Source organism: Danio aesculapii, chromosome 9, assembly GCF_903798145.1.
Source record: "Danio aesculapii chromosome 9, fDanAes4.1, whole genome shotgun sequence".
In the NCBI taxonomy this organism is placed as follows: Eukaryota; Metazoa; Chordata; class Actinopteri; order Cypriniformes; family Danionidae; genus Danio; species Danio aesculapii.
The window spans coordinates 29,472,143-29,490,016 of record NC_079443.1 but is presented as its reverse complement, the minus strand read 5'-3'; the positions used below and the strand labels follow the sequence as shown (position 1 = coordinate 29,490,016).

The window sequence follows — 17,874 nt, the reverse complement described above, 5'->3', positions numbered from 1 at the left end:
ACGAAACTACTTGGACTGTTAGTTGTTCGCGTAAATAAGCATTGCTTGTGTGCGCAGATGTACCTGATGGAAACATTCACAACTTCACCGTGCGCGCGCCTATCTCAAAACACGCTGTCCAAATTATTGCGCGTAGTGGTTTTTAGTGATGCAGGTGCTGTGTTGCTGCTCTCACATGAAAGCATAGCTAGAACTGCGTCCTTTTTATTTTAGCGACGTGAAAGTGATTACTAGTGAGAAGCATATCTGCAATATGATGTGTGCCTATTTAGTGTACTTCTCAGTGTTATACTCCAGGCAAAATAGAGTGACAGAATGAGACACAAGATGATTCATGTGCATTATTTCTGGCTGAAACTGACTGAATGGCGTTTTGTCAAAGGCGCACGTTATATGGATGGAGAAAGTAAGAGCTTAGCTAACAATAAGCGACTTGTTATTAAATAATGCATTCGCATCTGTCAGATTACTTCGTGTTTTTCAGCACGACGATATCAAGAGCAGTTCCCGATCGTCATGTATTATGTATTACCTCCGCCGCGAGGGTGCGCGCGTGAGTGGATGTGAGGAGAATGCAATCAAATTACACTTTTTTTTTCTTTCTGAGAGCTGCTGTGCATCTGTATAACAATTTGCTGACTCTTGAAGGGTAAAGGTAATCAATGACAATAGCGGTGTTTTACATTTTTATGACATCCCACTTAAGCCTTCTGGAAGATCTGGTGGAAGTGATGCACAGTGGGAAATATCTGTCAGGGTCATGTTTTAAGTGACGTGAGGTCTGTGTAAAATCAATGCAAATTAATTGCTGTGTGTCGTGCGATAATTGTTTAGTAGTTAAATACAGTACTGATAACATTGGGATTTGGATTTTGTGTAAATTAAACAGCATCAATGCAATATTACGGTTTACCAATTGTGGTAGAAGGACTTCTGGTTATCGATGTGACGATGGGCACCTCTGCAGGCATGCACCGGCTGTCTTGAGCTCATTGCAATTCCATGTGCTCAACTGCAGGGAAATGCAGCGAGTGGTTATTTATCGCTAGAGTGTGGACTTGAAACAGATCTACCCCTACCAGCAACTCACACAGCACTTATACACCAGCACAAATATTATCAGCTAGCAAATGCAAATATAGACATATTGATATAAGTATCGGACGAAAATGAGGACCGGTGAAATCATCTCAATGATTAAATGAATATGTCGTGCAATAACACAGTTCTGGTGTTAATCAAAGTCTTATGATCATATCAGACAATAGCTTGTGTGTGTGAAGCGTTCATTCCCTGCAGTGTTGTGAATTGCCTGTCCAAGCACACAAGATTTACAATTTTGCCTGCAGTTTGACACTTCTTTGGCCATGTGCATGATAGAAATCAAGAGAATTTGAGGGGGTAAAACACATTAACTAACACACACGCACACACACACACATAAATCAAGATAGAGCTACCAACCCAATAATAATTCAATTGAAACAAGCTCATGTTGTGAGCTTGTAAAACCTGCAGATGTGCTCATATGCCAGCGCCACTGGCAAAGACAGTTTAGAGATAGCAGAGAGTATCAGCTCACATAAGTGGAGGAGGGGAACAACCACATGGAAAAATAATAATAATACTTGCATTTGACGACATGAAAATGAGAAAAAGTCAGAGGTCTGTAGACAGGTAAATATACAAGTTTTTTTTTCCATTGAGTGACATCATAGTTAAAATTTGATGCGTTTACAGGTTGGGATCATTTTAAAAGCATAGCCCTAGATCTGCCAGCAAAAGGTAAACAGCACCCTTTGAGCAGGGGACAAGATGGATAGCTGTGCTCGGCCCCTTGCGAGTGGAGCATGAATCAGACCTTAATGGATGCGATATGGGTGAATTGAGTTTCAGAGCTAAGGCTGCAAACAGGAATGGGGCATAGGGTGCATGGAGGGGAGGGCGGCTGAGGTTATGTGCTTTGGGATGAGAAGTGGTTGCCTGTTGAACGTGATGAAGTCCTATCGAGGCCTGACATGCACTGCATCCATCCCCCTTGAGGGACGCCAACTGTTGGCACAGTCTCCCCCAATTTGAACAAAGACTCTATCTCCCACTGTCAAGAAGAGACACAGAAGACAGAGAGAAAAGAACTCAGGGAATCACAGCTCGCCAACTTTTCTTGGGGCAGAGAAGAGGGGAATTCTTCTGGCGGTGACCTGCAAGCGAGGTTAATTCAAATAACGTCTGTTTGTGCAACAAGAGAGCCCCTGTTGGCTCTCACCCCCTCCTTATGCAGTGCCACCCAGTACAACTCTCAGAGATCCTCAGTGGAGACTGGAGGAGCAGGTGGAGTGACCTAGGGAATGAAGCAGAGGCAGTAAACAACACCATTAGAGGCAGTCAATGCAGCCTGGCCAATTAGTAAGGATCACCTAAGAGACAGGTTGGGGGGCTAAGTCTGTTTGTCTGCACCTATCCATCTGTCCTCCATCAGCTAGTGCACCACGTGGACCTTTGTTGTTGTCCTCTGACAAGCAGGCTTTTTTGGGTCACTGCAAAAATGGGTCACTCTCTGTCTCTGCCTACAAAGTCTGGCAAACCTGTTCTTACAACACTCTTCTCTTCGTCAAGTGCTAAGTCCAGAAAGATTCTAACAACACCGCTCATTCCAAATGACTTTGCAGGGACATACGCAGAGAGTCATTGTTGCACACCTTTCCCAAAACATGCATAGGACTACCACCACTACTGTAAGTGTTGCAAAGCAAACCCACGAGACATGATTATCCTGATAATCCCAGAAAAACCTAAAAGCTACTGTTCTATCAATAGCTTTTATGCTAAAGGTTGAAGAATAGAATCTGAGATGTGGTGAACTTCTCAAAGCTCACTGGCAGCTGGAGGGCAGACGACTGACCCACAGAAGCACATCACAGTCAGTAGAACTGGAACACGTCTGAGCAGGGTCACGTAAGCCCCAGAGAGAAGCTGAAGGCAGCAGCTATCTGAGGCACAGGCGCTGCAGCACTCAAACATTGAGCCCGGTCTGTCCCAGAGAAGCCCAGTTTGACAAGATAATGTATCACACTGCTTGCATATTCTGTGCTGTGAGTTTTTGCATTTCACAGCCCAGTAACTTTTCGAAACAAAGGGCTAGATAGTTGGGTCGGTGCATGGGGGTTGGGAAAGAGGCGGTATATCTACATGATACCATTAAAAATGGATTAATTCAGGCTCTGTCGGTATTCTCATGGAAGTTCCACACTTGATTGCAGGAGCCCACCATATTCACTAGCTTGCCCCTCTATGATTTTTGCCAATTTCCATATGCAACACATGGAGCAGGTAGTTGACCTGTTTTTGTTTCTGGCTGTGCCTTTATCACATTCCTTCAACGTCCACATTGAGCTAGCACCATCTGAAGGCATTCAAGCTTTCTCTTTGCAGCCAACACTGAAATGTGCATTATGTAATACCCTGAGGAACACATCTGCTTTCTCACAGTATATCTTCTGACAGCACAGAGGATTCTCAAGCTCTTTTTCTGGTCTCTTTCTGCAATTGGTAAAGCTCCAGGACACCAAAGTAATGGGCAAACACATTATATTGTTGACGGCACAAGAGAAAGCAGCCCTGAAGTTGTGGAGTGAGTGGTAACAGTAGGATGTCTTCAAACACCAAGATACTGCAATAAGCTCTTTCTTATCTACTTGCAGACTTGCAGGTTTGGGCAAAGGTTTCTTGTATTCCCTCAAATCCCTGTGCTACTGTTTTGTCTGTGGTGATATCCTCACTTGCTCACTTGTCCTCAGTCAGAGTGAAACACCTTGACATTTAATCTCAAACCTGTTTTACAGGCCACTTTTTGAAGTGTTAACAGGTCTATCGGTTCTTGCTGATGCTGAGGCATGTGTTGAAATATAAGGACTCCCACATCAACATAACATGTCACAAACTTATCTTAAACAGATATGCAATGCGTCTGTGGAGGCTTGACTAGTCTGACACCTCCCTATTCCTCCCAAAGTTTTGACCTCAGCGACCACTGCTGAACCAGTCAGCAGGCTTCATTAGTCAAAATGTTGGTGGTACATACTTTTGACCCACAATGGAAAGTACCTGTCACTCTTTGTTATCCCATTTCTGAATTGAACTTTTTATAACTTAATTGATCTCGTCAGCTGTTTGGTTTCCACTGGACTATTGACTGGCCCATATAATTGCAGGGATCAGTGAGCAGTCTGCACTCATAAGTCACCACTGTGATGGTATCAGTGTGACATCATAAACCAACCCATTGTTCAGAGAATTTCCTGAAACCTGTCCCTACCAATGACGAGACTGGTTAAAAATCAAACACTGTCTGGGTTTTGGTGTACACGTTGAATCACTGTCAAGTCATCATCTAAAATTACAAAAGAGCTGGGTTTTTCTTTCCAGCTACAGTACCTAAATTGCTCTTGTGATTCAGATTTTAGCTGTAGAGTTGCTGGTAGTCAATGCATTAAAAAATTCCATTGCGCTAAGTAGGGCTGTGCGATTTATATCTAATTGCGATTTTTTTTTTTTCAGTTATTGTGATTTGATTTACGATTAAATTCAAACTTCAAGCTGATTTTAATTTAATTTAAGCTTCAGCTTAATAATCTGTAAGCCGTGGCAACAATTTTGCAACAGCTCTTAAAATATGCCTGTTTTGTGTCTGCGACTTTAAAAAGGAAATTTTGCTATTTACTATTTACTATTTTACCTATTTCTTTGATATTAATTAGTCTATTAATGCTTCTGAAGGAGCAGATGCCATCATCCCACTTGTCAGCGCTTTCCTGCTTGTTTTCTTTTTTTTTTTTTATTGTGGGCGTAGTTCAGTTGCGCAATTCTAATTGGGCAGAACGAAAGTGTGCTCACTCAATTGGCTAGTTATAAATCCCCGATCAAATCACACTATTTAGACATGATTTCCTTGATGTAGGGTGTCGTGGGGAGTCGTAAATGACAAATGTATGTCTTGACAAGATTCAATCGTTTCTTCTCATGTAATGTTGCATAGTTCCAATACCATTTCTGCGATGCCTCACGACACTATCGCAGAAAGTCTAGCATGGTAAATTTTCTGAAGCATAGTGGACTGGTTTTGAAGCACTTCACCTCAGATGTTATTTGTAATTCTTGTTTACATATATAAATACAGTTGAAGTCAGAATTTTTAGCCCCCTTTTAAATTATTTTTCTTTTTAAAATATTTCCCAAATGATGTTTAACAGAGCAAAGAAATTTTCACAGGATGTCTGATAATATTTTTTTTCTTCTGGAGAAAGTCTTGTTTGTTTTATTTTGGCTAGAATAAAAGCAATTTTTTAAAAAAACATCTTAGGGTCAAAATTATTAGCCTCTTTAAGCTATATATTTTTTGATAGTCTACAGAATAAATCATCGTTATACAATAACTTGCCTAATTTCCCTAACCTGCCTAATTAACCTAATTAATCTAGTTAAGCCTTAATGTCACTTTAAGCTGGATAGAAGTGTCTTGAAAAATATCTAGTCAAATATTATCTACTGTCATCATGGCAAAGATCAAATAAAACAGTTATTAGAAATGAGTTATTAAAACTATTATGTTTAGAAATGTGTTGAAAAAAATCTCTCCGTTAAACAGAAATTGGGGAAAAAATAAACAGGGGGGCTAATAATTCTCACTTCAACTGTATATATTTTATATTGCAGCCTCTTGCGATTAACTAATTGCAATGTTTCAAATTGCGATTGTAATTCGATTTCGATTAAATCGCACAACCCTAGCACTAAGGCTAAAGCCAAAAATTGTTATGACAAGGTTAAATAAAAAAATCTTATTGTAGTCTAATTTAAAGATGAATTAACAGATCTGGAACATTGCAAATGTGGCTTAGCTTCATCACAGCATGCATACACATTAATCTGACTACAGTTTACCTTGGTTTTGTACACTTGTTCCAAGGATTGATTCAAATATGTGTACGTTATGTTACACAACTACTACATTATTACACAAAAACCCACTGTAGCACAAATGTAACTGTGCATATATTCTTAGTGACTGCAGCAAAAGCGGTCTCAGACACAGCAGATCACTCAGCCCCCAGACAGCTGACAGTAATTAGACAATAGTGAGGGACAACAGGGTCTTTCATGTATAGAACTGTACTTGGTCTCTCTTTGAAGTGGGGACCTTTCAGTCACATTCTCCTGTTATATTCATACTATGGCTTTGATTCTGGCTGCTTCTGATGCAACCAATTTCATCTTGAATTCAGCGTCTTTGTTAAAAAGCTATAACCACAACCTTGTTTGACATAACCAACTGTGGAAATAGGTGGAAATAAAAAAGCAATGCCCAAGTCATTTATTATGAGTTTTCAGTTACTACATTAAACTGAAACTGCTCACAAAGTCATTAGGTGATTTGATGGGAAGTCCTGGTTCACCCTCATTTACACTATGGGCTCTGTTTACCAAATATCGTTTGCCATGAAATTTGGCAATTGCTCTATAATTTATTCTCAACACATGAGGTGGTTCAAAGACTATGTCAGACTGGCAGTTCTTGGGTTTTTGAACAGTCAAACATAGGTTTGGTGAAATGAGAAACTGGGGATAATTGGCTCCTGCAGAGAACACAACCTACAACAACAGGCTGAAAAAAATATTGGAAATGCATAATATCACTAGCTAAATAAATATCTGTCCCTAAATACTCTAAAAATGTATATTACAAGATGTTTTTATTGCAATTATTTAAAAGAAAACGTAAAATAAGAAAATAAAAATTCTGTCATCATTTACTTACCTTTGACTTGTTTTTTTTTTCAGTATGAGCTTTTTGTTCTGTTAAAAACAAATGATACTTTGACGAATGTTGAAACCATTAACCACTGGCTTCCATGGTAGTCATTGGACGAAAACCGTTTTCAAGGTTTACCACGATTTAGAAAAGTCAAGGTTTTAAAACCGCCAAAACTATGTTATACCATTCGTACAAAATATGTAAGCTTTTTTTTAAATTTACGTGTTTGTTTACAACTATTTTATTTAGTTTTTTAGGGCAACAGTATCTTCAGCTGAAAAGGATCATCAACATCAAAAGCTACTGTTCCAAAATATTTAAAATGTTTCTTAAATAAAATATATTGTGTTCAGTGGGGGAAAATAACATATTTTAGAGCAGTAATTACAATACTGTGATACCGTGAAACTGTATTTTATGCAAGGTTTATGCAATACCGCAAGGTTTATGCAATACCGTTATATTTTAAGGTTATCATACAGTCAGAATCTTATACCGGCCCATGCCTATTCCATAGTATTTGTTTCTCCTACACTCTCAGAAATAAAGGTACGTGAGCTGTCACTGAGGTGGTACCTTTTCAAAAGGTACAAATTTGTACCTTAAAGGCCCATATTAATACCTAAAGGGTACATATTAGTGCCTAAAAAGTACAAAAGTGTTCCTTTTAAAATTTTTAGGTACTAAAATATACTTTTGATATACTTTAAGTACAAATGTGTACCTTTTGAAAATGTACCACCCCTGTGACAGCTCGCGTACCTTTTTTTCCTAGAGTTTACAATGGATGTAAATGTTTACAACATTCCTCAAAATATCTTTTTTTGTGTTCTAAAATGTCACATGAGAAAAAAAACTGGCATTATTTGTAATCATATAGAAAGACAAAACACAGAAATTAATGGAAGATATAGCATGCAAATATGAAAATGTAAAAAATTATATATAGTGCTATAGTATAAAGATAATATGGAAAATAGATGACAACCATAAACTGGAAGCATTAAGCACAACATTTCAAGGAAGCTGAAGTACTGTAAGTACTGTAGTTTCACATTTAAGCCAAAAATATCCCTCAACAGCAAAAAATAGTGCATTAATGATGGAATGATGAACACAAATGTTATGAGAAACTGATTTGCTGAGTAATATAGTGATTATGAGAAACATCCCGTCCATTTCCAGTAAGCACTAAAAGTGATCTCACTCTCGATCTGGACATACAAGCTCTGAGACACTAATGGTCCATGCTTATCTTCAATGAGGGTGTCTGTTGTTTGTCTAACAGTGTGTCACATACAGCACATAGCTGCGGGCACAGGGAAATGCATGGTCGCATATGCTTCCCAAGGAAATACAGATGATTCTCAGAAGTTCAAGCATACATATGAGAAATTTCTGCAAAATCTATACTTTATGAGGTGAAAGGTTAATATTGTTTGACCCAACCGTAGTATGTGCTAAACCAAATATACTTACCCTCATCCAAGGATTTAGCTTTCAGACAGAGGCCAGCGTACTAATTATGTCCATGCCTGCAAGTGATTGCTGATGGAAGTAATCTTTTTATATAGGGATCAAGAGCTTTTCAGGGCCCCTGATTGAGGAGCTGTTGGATGGTGGGGACGGTGAGGGTCATTTGTCTGCCGTGTTCTTGAGAGTCCATCAACCCATAGAGACGAAAAGCAGCACTAGGATAGACAGAGAGAGAAAAAGACAGAGAAGGATGAGTGTTTGGAATGCATCTTTATGCATGAGGCCTGTCGTCCCCCTTGGTCTCGATGGAGAGGCAGTTTAGCCACTCAAGGATTTGATTAACAGGCTGAGAGGAACCAGCCATTTTTCTCTAAGTGCAAGTGCACACACACACGCATACAAACTCCGACTAACAGCCTGATGATATCTCTCACACCACCCTGAAAAAAAACCCAGGAGATTGGAAATCAATACTTCCTCATTGCAAATGGTACCTCAACGCTGTTTGAGACTGCAGCACTCAGTATTCCGCAAAAGTGAGTGTTACATAAACCAGGAGAGCATTTGATATGAATAATAAATATGGTATTTTGTGTATTCCTAACCAGCTATAAGTAGCCCTGCAGAATGTCAAGGTAAAAATAAAGAACTGGAGAAAGGAAAGAGCAGAAGTGGAAGAGAGAGGAGTGAAGTAAAGGCTGTCTCATGTTTATTCAAATGCTCCTGGCATGGGATTGATGGTCCTGCACTCTTTGTAGCCTCTTTTGGTCTTCTGGTAAATCCCTGCACTGACATTCTCCAGATGGGAATAAGCGTGAGGCAAATCCAAGACTGTCAGACTGTCTAATGTTCATATTCGTACAAGCTTCGTCACTTGATTTGACGTCACAGCACTAAAACACACACAGCCTGCTCTCAAGTACACAGAGCCATTTTCTTTTGTATCCAGATATCTTTCCATTATTATCAAATTGTTCTATTTTGCATGCAAATTTTGTAGCAACGCTATTGGGGAATTTAATTCACATAATGCATTTCAAGTAGAGGAATTTAGGCGACTGGAGACTGTGATTTAGGATTTGGTTTCAGGGTGACAGAAAGCTCAAGTTTGAATTACCCAACACCTGCTGTCAAGCTGCCAAACAGGAGTGGTGAGGTCGTTGTTTGTTTTGGTGGAGTGACATACAATGAATAAGGACACGTCACCAAACCCATTCGTACACAATGACCAGCAACAGGTACTTTTCCACAAGGTAAAGTGCGCCTTTGGGGCATGTTTTTGTGACCTTGAAAGAACTTGAAGTATACATTTGCGAATAAAAAAAAACATAGGCTATACTTTGTGTAGTACATGTGCAAACAGACAACGTGGTGTTTAGTTTGTTGTGGTTTTAGATATTTTTTGTTTGTTTGTTTTATTATTCTAGCAATTTTAGTTTAATATCAGGTCAATTAATGCTACACATGTAATTGGCTAGACCTTTTTCAGGTCTCTGGAAGTATCATCTTTAATAAAACATTATACAGATATATGACTTTAAAATCTATGTTTAAAAAGGTGTGTGCAAAACTTATAAATTCAGTGTTTCTATAGTATTTTTCGTAAATATTCACATACTATTTGAGCAAACATTCATTCATTTTCTTTTTGGCTTAGTCCCTTTATTAATCAGAGTGGAATGAACCGCCAACTAATCCAGCATATGTTTTATGCAGCGGATGCCCTTCCAGCTGCAACCCAGTACTGGTAAACATCCATACACACTCATACACTACGGACAATTTAGCTTACCCAATTCACCTGTACCGCATGTCTTTGGACTGTTGGGGAAGTTGGATCACCCAGAGGAAACCCACACTAAAACATGCAAACTCCACACAGAAATGCTAACTGACCCAGTCGAGGCTCGAACCAGCAACCTCCTTGCTGTGAGGCGATCGTGCTACCCTCACCGCTAAGTCTCAGTGTTCTGCTAAATGAATAAATGCTAAATAATAATAATAATTATAGAAATAATAATAGTAATAATAATAATAATAATAACAATAATAATAGTAATGGTAATAATAATAATAATAATAATAGTAATGGTAATGGTAATAGTAATAATAATAGTAATAATAATAATAATAGTAATGGTAATAGTAATAATAATAATAATAATAATAATAATAGTAAAAATAATAATAATAATAGTAATAGTATTAATAATAATAATAATAATAATAATAATAAAAATAAAAGTAGTAGTAGTAGTAGTAGTAGTAGTAATAATAATAGTAATTGTGTGCTCTCTGCTGATAATTTAAACTGTGGTAGACAAAGTATCAGCATCGCTATGGTGGGCTATGCATGAGCCTCACAGATGCAAAAAGACATTAAATAAAACATGTAAAAATATCCATTGGAGTCAAATAAATCTTTTATGAATTAAACTTGCTGAGGGCACGGAGAATAATCACTGTTTGATAATCGCTTTAGTCCATCACATAACATTTGCCTTTTTTAAAACTGAATTGTATTAACTAGAAAAAAAACTTGCAATGTGAAAATCTGGATAGGATTGCCTTTTAGAAAAACTGAAAAATCACCACAAGTCTATGGAAAAAATCCCACCATGACAGAAAAATAAACATCTGTGTGTATGTGCATATTTGCATATCATCTCTCTGGTGGTCACGTGAGCTGGAGTCACTCCAGCATTGTCCAATTTCACTATACTTGCTCATTTCCTGTATACTTTTCATACATTCCTGTTTCTCTTGCAGTCTTACTCATTTTTGACCCTGCCTGACATTGACTTTTTAAAGCACAGCAAATACTTTCCAGACAATTTGCATGATGTTTGCTTTTTTAATACAAAAAAAATAAAAATCAAAACAAGATCCCAAATGTTTCTAGACAATTAATATTTTATGTAAAATAATAAATAGTAAACCAAAAATAGACTTTGTTTGTTTATGTGGAGGTCAAAGCAGGTGAATCCCACTTATGTTGAGAGGTGTGCAGGCAGGGTTGTTGGCGTACATCACCCTCACAGAGCCCTCCACCTAGCTAACAGCTCTGCTCAGTAATTACATAGGGAGAAAATGAAAAGGGCAGATGCCCCCCTGGCACCGGGCACAGGACCGGTGTGTGTCCAACCTCGTGGTGTGGAAGAGCATACAAGCCCGACTCTCTGCTCCAGTGAACAGAGAAGCTGGATGAAAACACACGAGAGAGTTGACTTTGAGCACAGTTCAAAAGTCACACACAGAGAATATTTGCGGTTCTGCTCCTCGAAAGCAAGTTTCATTACCACTTCCTCCCTATTCGTCGCCAATTCAGTAGAGGAAACCAAGCCCTTGTTTACAGACAGGATTCTCCACTATCCTCCCACCCCCCTTTCCTTCCCCCTGCCCCAAAAGTCACTCACTTCTCATGGACTGCTGCCAACATCCTCTCCATTCATCAATGCAACAGCCGTACTGTTACAGTTATACTGGTTACAGCCCCTTGTGTTGGTCGCTAAGCTGTGCATGCGCCATATTGTGTAAGCTTTATTTTAAGCCTTTTATTTTAGGCAGGCCAGACCCTCTGTAAATTGTGCCAGGTGCCATACTGTACACCTGATATAGCTCTGGCTAAGGATCTGCGGGCTCTGCTGTCTCTCCTTGAGGCGGCTCTGAGCTGCTCTGCTGTGAGACCCACCTGTTCATCATTTCTGGCACGCTCCACTTTGCACTGATCTCAAATGAAGCCAAGATCTATGGAAGACTGAGTAAAAATTAAGTTGACAAAGATTAATAGATAGCAGTTAAGATCACGGTTGCAGCACAACTGTTTGCAATTCTGATATTAAGAAAAGTTGCTTGAGCACCAAATCAACATATTGGAATGACTTCTGAAGGACTGGAATAAAGATGTTGAAAGTTTTTTTTTATAATAATTTTTTAGGGGTTTTTCTCCTTTATTATGATAGGACAGTAGAGATTTCAGACAGGAAACCATTGGGAACAAAGAGAGGGGAAAGATCAGCAAAGGACCTCAAGCTGGGAATCGAACTCGGGTCGCCGTGAGCATGTCAGTGTTATATGTCAGCACACAGTACCACTAGGCTATTGGCGTTGACTTGAAAGTTCAGCTTTGAACTGAATAAATATAACATGAGTGTGAGTAACAGACACAAATACTATTCTGTGGAAACCAAACATTTAAACAGAAATCAAGGCGGAAACGAGCTTCAGCAGAATCCATATTATTTGGTGGTAATATTAATAATAATAAAAAAAAAAATAATAATATTAATAATAATATGGATGATGATTGTTTAAAACATGCTATAGAATTTTTATTAAATAGTGTAATCTAATATAAATAACATACATGTAATAGTTTGCTTGTTAGTCAATTTGCTATTATTATGTCTCTAGTATTACAGTCATTCTTATCTTGAAAAGTATGATATAAAAGCCGAAGACTTTTCTTCATAATTTAGAGCTGCCCTACAAACACAACAACCTCCCCACTATGCTCACACTAAACTCTAAATTGTGCTTTCGTCCTGAAGGTTGTGCAACGCGAGTCCTGCTGAGTGCTTTTGGGAAGGAGACGGAACAAACGTGCTGCTCTTAGTCCTTCCCGTTTGTTATGGCTCAGTTAAATGGGTCATATGCGGAGGACCAGTGACCTTGGAGCGTTTGTCCTGAGACTGTTTTCTCTCTTTGTTTAGCACAGAGACCCACTTTATACTAGAGAGTCTTAATCATCTCAATTTCGACAAACATGGCTGCAATATCCATGTTTTTGGTAATGTTACTGAGTTCTTTTTGTATGGGTTTCTCAAAGCACCAGGATGCTATGATAGTGTTCTCACCATCTGGTGCGAACACGGTAGTCGGAGTGCAAAAATTGACAGCAATTGTGAGGTGCGTTTGCAGTCAAGAATGTAAAGACCGCCTTCTCTGAAGGGGAGGCTGAGCCAGTGTACTGCTATGTGGGTCGGCTGCTATTTTAATCTGTAATGTTGCCGGGAATACCTGAGGGAACAGCCCGGCTCTGTTGGAAAGGGGGCTTGTCTGCGGAAGTGCCAGTTTATGTGGATGCATAGGTATGGAGGGTCACAGCGTGCAGATCAGAAAGGTTGTTTAAAGATTTGTGTTAGTATGAGAGTTGCCTACTGGGCACCACTCGTAGCCTCTTAGGTTCAGTGGAGCAGGCGGCATGTATGTGTGCTTTTAAGCATGGGCCGCTGCACCGGGCAAACCCAGCAGAGACTAGCCAGCATGCACACGTGAACACATTACAATGACACTCCTGCTCTTGTGGTACCCTCCCCCTCAGGCGATCCTCAGACAGGCCAACAGCTCAATTCTACATTTTGAGTGCCTGTGACTCATCTCATGCACTACAATATTCAGGATGAGCTCACCCACTTTGTCAAATGCGAGTGCTAAATGCGCCCGACTGCACTGTAGATTCCAGTAAAATGATGAGGTAATGCCTGAGATGCAACACAGAGTTGCTACCTCGTCCTAGCAACACTGCTGTCATTGGATTCCTGACCTTGTTCTAATCAGCAAAGGGTTGGGGAATTTTGGCAAGGTGGTGCTGGAGCTCCCATACGGGATCCCCCGCAGTGCAGACAGGTGTGATGGCAGCAGGGGCACCTGCCTTTCAGCCATCCCACCCCGTCTGTGAGCCCGGTGGCTTCAAAAACTTAAACCCCTGGATGAGCATGCTAGTCCCCCAGAGAGGAAAACTCAAGAGTTCAGTGCAGTCAAGTGCAACTCTGGATGCCCACATTCACCATGCAAGCTTGGCAAAGGTCTCCCTCTGCACGTCTTCTATTGTAGTCAGGAATTAATAGACTGCAAAGGCATTCATCAAGTCCCAGTTAGGTTTCCTTTTATGTCACTGTAGCAGTCTTGTCAGATGCTGGTAATTGGGTTCAAAGTGCCATCACAGTAAAAGGCTGTGTGGGAGTGAGTCAGAAGGGGCGGGCCCTCGCCGTCTCAGGTGACCTCACTCTCGGCCCAGCTGCTCCAGAGTGCAGGGAGGAGGTGGGGGATGAGGTCATTCTTTTGCTGGGAGTGTGTGGTCTAGATTTGCGTAGGTGTCTTTGTGTTCATGTCTGCAAGCATGAACGATAGGCGCTGGAAGAGATAAGGGTGAGATTTCTGAGTCTACTTTGTGACACTGAGAAAACAAATCTGATTTATGCAAAGAAAAAATATAATCGTTTTAATTTTTTTTTTTTTAATTTGATGCTCATCAAATACGGGAGACTTATTACAGACGTATTAGCATTATTTTTGAGCTTTTTAACATTTGGATCAAATTAAAATAATAATAAAAATAATTAATAAATAAAAAAGGCATTTCATCCAAACATTAATCATAAAAAAAAAATACATTTTCTGCTTGCTATGTGTAGCTTCATTCGTCAGAGCTTTTATGCATCAGTTCACGATCAAATGTTCCCTCCCACCTCATGCCATTTATGTCTGACTGGCAGGATGGCAGGGCTTTGTGTCTGTTGTTGGAGAGATGAGCTCGGCTGATAGCCACGTGGAGAAAACAGAACAGCCTGCAAGGATTGAGACGTCACACACAGTGGTGACTTGCCATTGCGTATTCCACACGCGCACAAGAAAGGTATCAGATAATAGGAGGTACTGTTGAGGCAGACATCTGATTTGATGCGTCTATGATCTATGCCAGCATTTTAAAAGCTACAAGAGGCTATTGTTTCATTGTAAATTCTCCCGTACGTGTCAGTAATGAGACATCTAGATGGAATGGACAATTTTGCTGCTAGCATGAAACAGTCGTAGTATGCTCTCTGAGAGATTGGGTTTTTTTCTTTATTGCAGTCGTCAAAGCTCTAACTCTCCACTCATGACAGACGACGTTCTCATCGCTCCAGCTTACATACTTCGGAAGCGTCTAGCAAATAGCAATTGCCTGATTTTTGTAAACATCCCCAGAGATGGGCTTTCAAAGGCTGGATTTGTGTTTACCTTCCTTGTGCATGAAAGAGGGAGGAAGAGAGACTAGAAAAGAGCAAAGGAGTTTGTTGTCCCATAAAATACCAGTTGTGCGGAGTCTGTGTAATTACCACACTGCAGGATAATTATAAAGAGGACAGATGCAGGGATGAAAAAGCCATTTACGTGCACTTAAGTGAGCGATGGCAATTAACTGGGATGCCTATCCCGGCACTGAGAAATTGGGCTGGAAATCCTCAGTCAGTTATCGCGCAAACCAGAAACGGCCAGCCTTCTCCTATCTCTTGGAGGTGAGCCTCGCGAACAGGCTCAAGCAAGTTGTTTAATTTTTTAAGCGGCTTTGCTAATCTGCATTCTTCATTTTGTTTTGGAGCCTTTCGTGCGTGAAAAATCCCTGCAGTACAAAGACTGGTAGGGGCAGCTGCTGGGTTGGGAGGGGTCTTGAATTCCTGTTATCATAACTGCCTTTGTCCATCACCGTGGCCTGATCCAGGGGCTAAGTTGGAGATTGGACAGGTTACCATATCCATTCCCCTCAGGGTAGCGTGCCCACACTAGTCCATAACGACTCCAGCCAGAAAATGTGTCCGGGCCGATCTTTTTATGTGTGCTTATCGGCAGGATTGCAGCCAGAGGATGGAGGCCCAGCAGGGTTACATAACTTCTCTCTGCTCCAGTCGTAGCATCTGCAGCAAGGCATGGACCCCTGCATTCTATCTATGCAATTTCCTTTTCCATTTCCTTTTAGCTGCCTGGCCGAGCTAGTTGTGTGTGCTACTCGCAAGGGACAGGAAGCTCAGTTAGATGTAGTGTTTCCTCTCGGCGAGGGTTCCTTGTTGATGCTGTGGCTCTCTTCCTGCAGCTCACATCCTATGGTTTATTACAAATAATCACCCAGGATTTCCATTTGTATGGCATGAGGATGCAGTGATGACCCAGCATGATCAAACATTACATCCAGTGAAACACTGGAGTGATAGACCAAAATGAAAATTTTACCTTTTCTCTTGACAAAAGTACAAAGATTTGAAAGAAAAATTGTTTGTATTTTGTGGCTGGCTGCACTGTGATCTTATGTAAATCATGATAAAAAAATATGAAAATATGTTTTTGCTCATGATAAAAACAATCAGGGCATATTCCATTCTACAGAATAAAAAAAACATTTATAATTCACTATCATTCAAAACTAAATACATTTTATTCAGCAGTTGTGCATTAAACTGATCAAAAGTGTCAAAAACGTTTACACGGATACAAAAACTTGTTCAAGATTTAGAAAAATGTTTCTAATCATAATATTTTGAAGACTTCAGACTGGTGGCGACATTCAGGGCTTCTACCAACCTGCCAAATGCGAGTAGATTTCAGCTGTGGCGAGTTAGATAGATACTCGCAATTCATTTTAAATTGTAGTTTTCTTAAAAGCAGGGTTCGACAATAGAGATGGCCCAATATTCGTGCAAATGTGATCTTAGAATCGAGAAGCAGCACGACTGACAAAAATAATTGTGTTCGCGCAAGCAAAAGAAAGCAGGTGAATATGAGAGGATGATCACTCGCACGCACGGGTGATGTGATGCACGTGACTGTTAAAATGCGCACATGCTCATGTTTACTTGCTATATATATATATATATATATATATATATATATATATATATATATATATATATATATATATATATATATATATATATTTTTTTTTTTTTTAAAGAAAATAAATTTAAACTTCATGTTGAATTAAAACGTGCATGTATACAGCTATATTGTACTTGTTACACATTTAAAATTTGTGGCTAAGAAATTATTATTTATAGTGATATAGAGTGATTATTTGGTAAATCCTTAATTTTGAGGCCTGAAAAGTCATATGAAATAAAAACTAATTGCGATGCAACACAACTCATTTGCTCCTGCACATTGAGCTAGCTCATACACAACACAAAACGTGAAATGAATGAGGAGGCATGTGGACAACACAAAATCTAAATCAAGTCATTTTAGCATGTCAAAGTCAAATTTATGCATATGAAATATATTTTCCCCACAACAAAATTGTGGCTAGTGAAAATGACGAGTGGCTAAATGTTGCAAATCTACTAGCCACAATGGCTGGTGATCAAAAAAAGTTAATGTCAAGCCCAGACGACATTACTTGATTGTCAATATTTCTTGAGGACCAATTCAGCATTTATGAACAGCAGATTTTCAAACGTATCTTTATATACACTACATTTATACCAGGGTCTGTGCTATACGCAGTGTGACACTGGATAAGCCTGTTTAAGCAGCAATCCTTTTTTACTTACCAAAGACATTTATCAGTCCATTTATCAGTCAGTACCCACAACTGACTCTGTGGTCAATGAATAAGACTGGCCTCTTCATTTCTCCCCTGCTGTTCCTTGTCTAGATGTGAATTGCCCACGGTTTTATGCCACACTGCAGAGCGGAGAAAGCAGGGAAGCCTGACTGATAGTGCCCACAGTGGGATAGGGGTAATGAGAGCACCTGCTGGGTTCCCGACTGAGACTCTGTCCGGCATAGACAGACAGACAGACAACGTGACACTGAACTTGAGCTCCTTGCAGTCT

At 39.7% G+C, this 17,874-nt stretch overlaps 1 protein-coding gene and 1 long non-coding RNA gene across 2 annotated transcripts in view; one reads left to right on the top strand and one right to left on the bottom strand.

The window, feature by feature from the left end:
- klf7b (Kruppel like factor 7b) overlaps positions 1-17,874 on the top strand; it is a 62,607-nt gene that overhangs the window by 468 nt on the left and 44,265 nt on the right. The gene's annotated exons all lie outside the window — the stretch shown is intronic.
- On the bottom strand, positions 1,584-17,857 carry LOC130235023 (uncharacterized). Its single transcript, XR_008838352.1, has 3 exons — positions 17,590-17,857; positions 8,291-8,502; positions 1,584-2,341 (listed from the first exon to the last, which is right to left on the bottom strand). It is a non-coding gene; the product is annotated as an uncharacterized LOC130235023 (long non-coding RNA).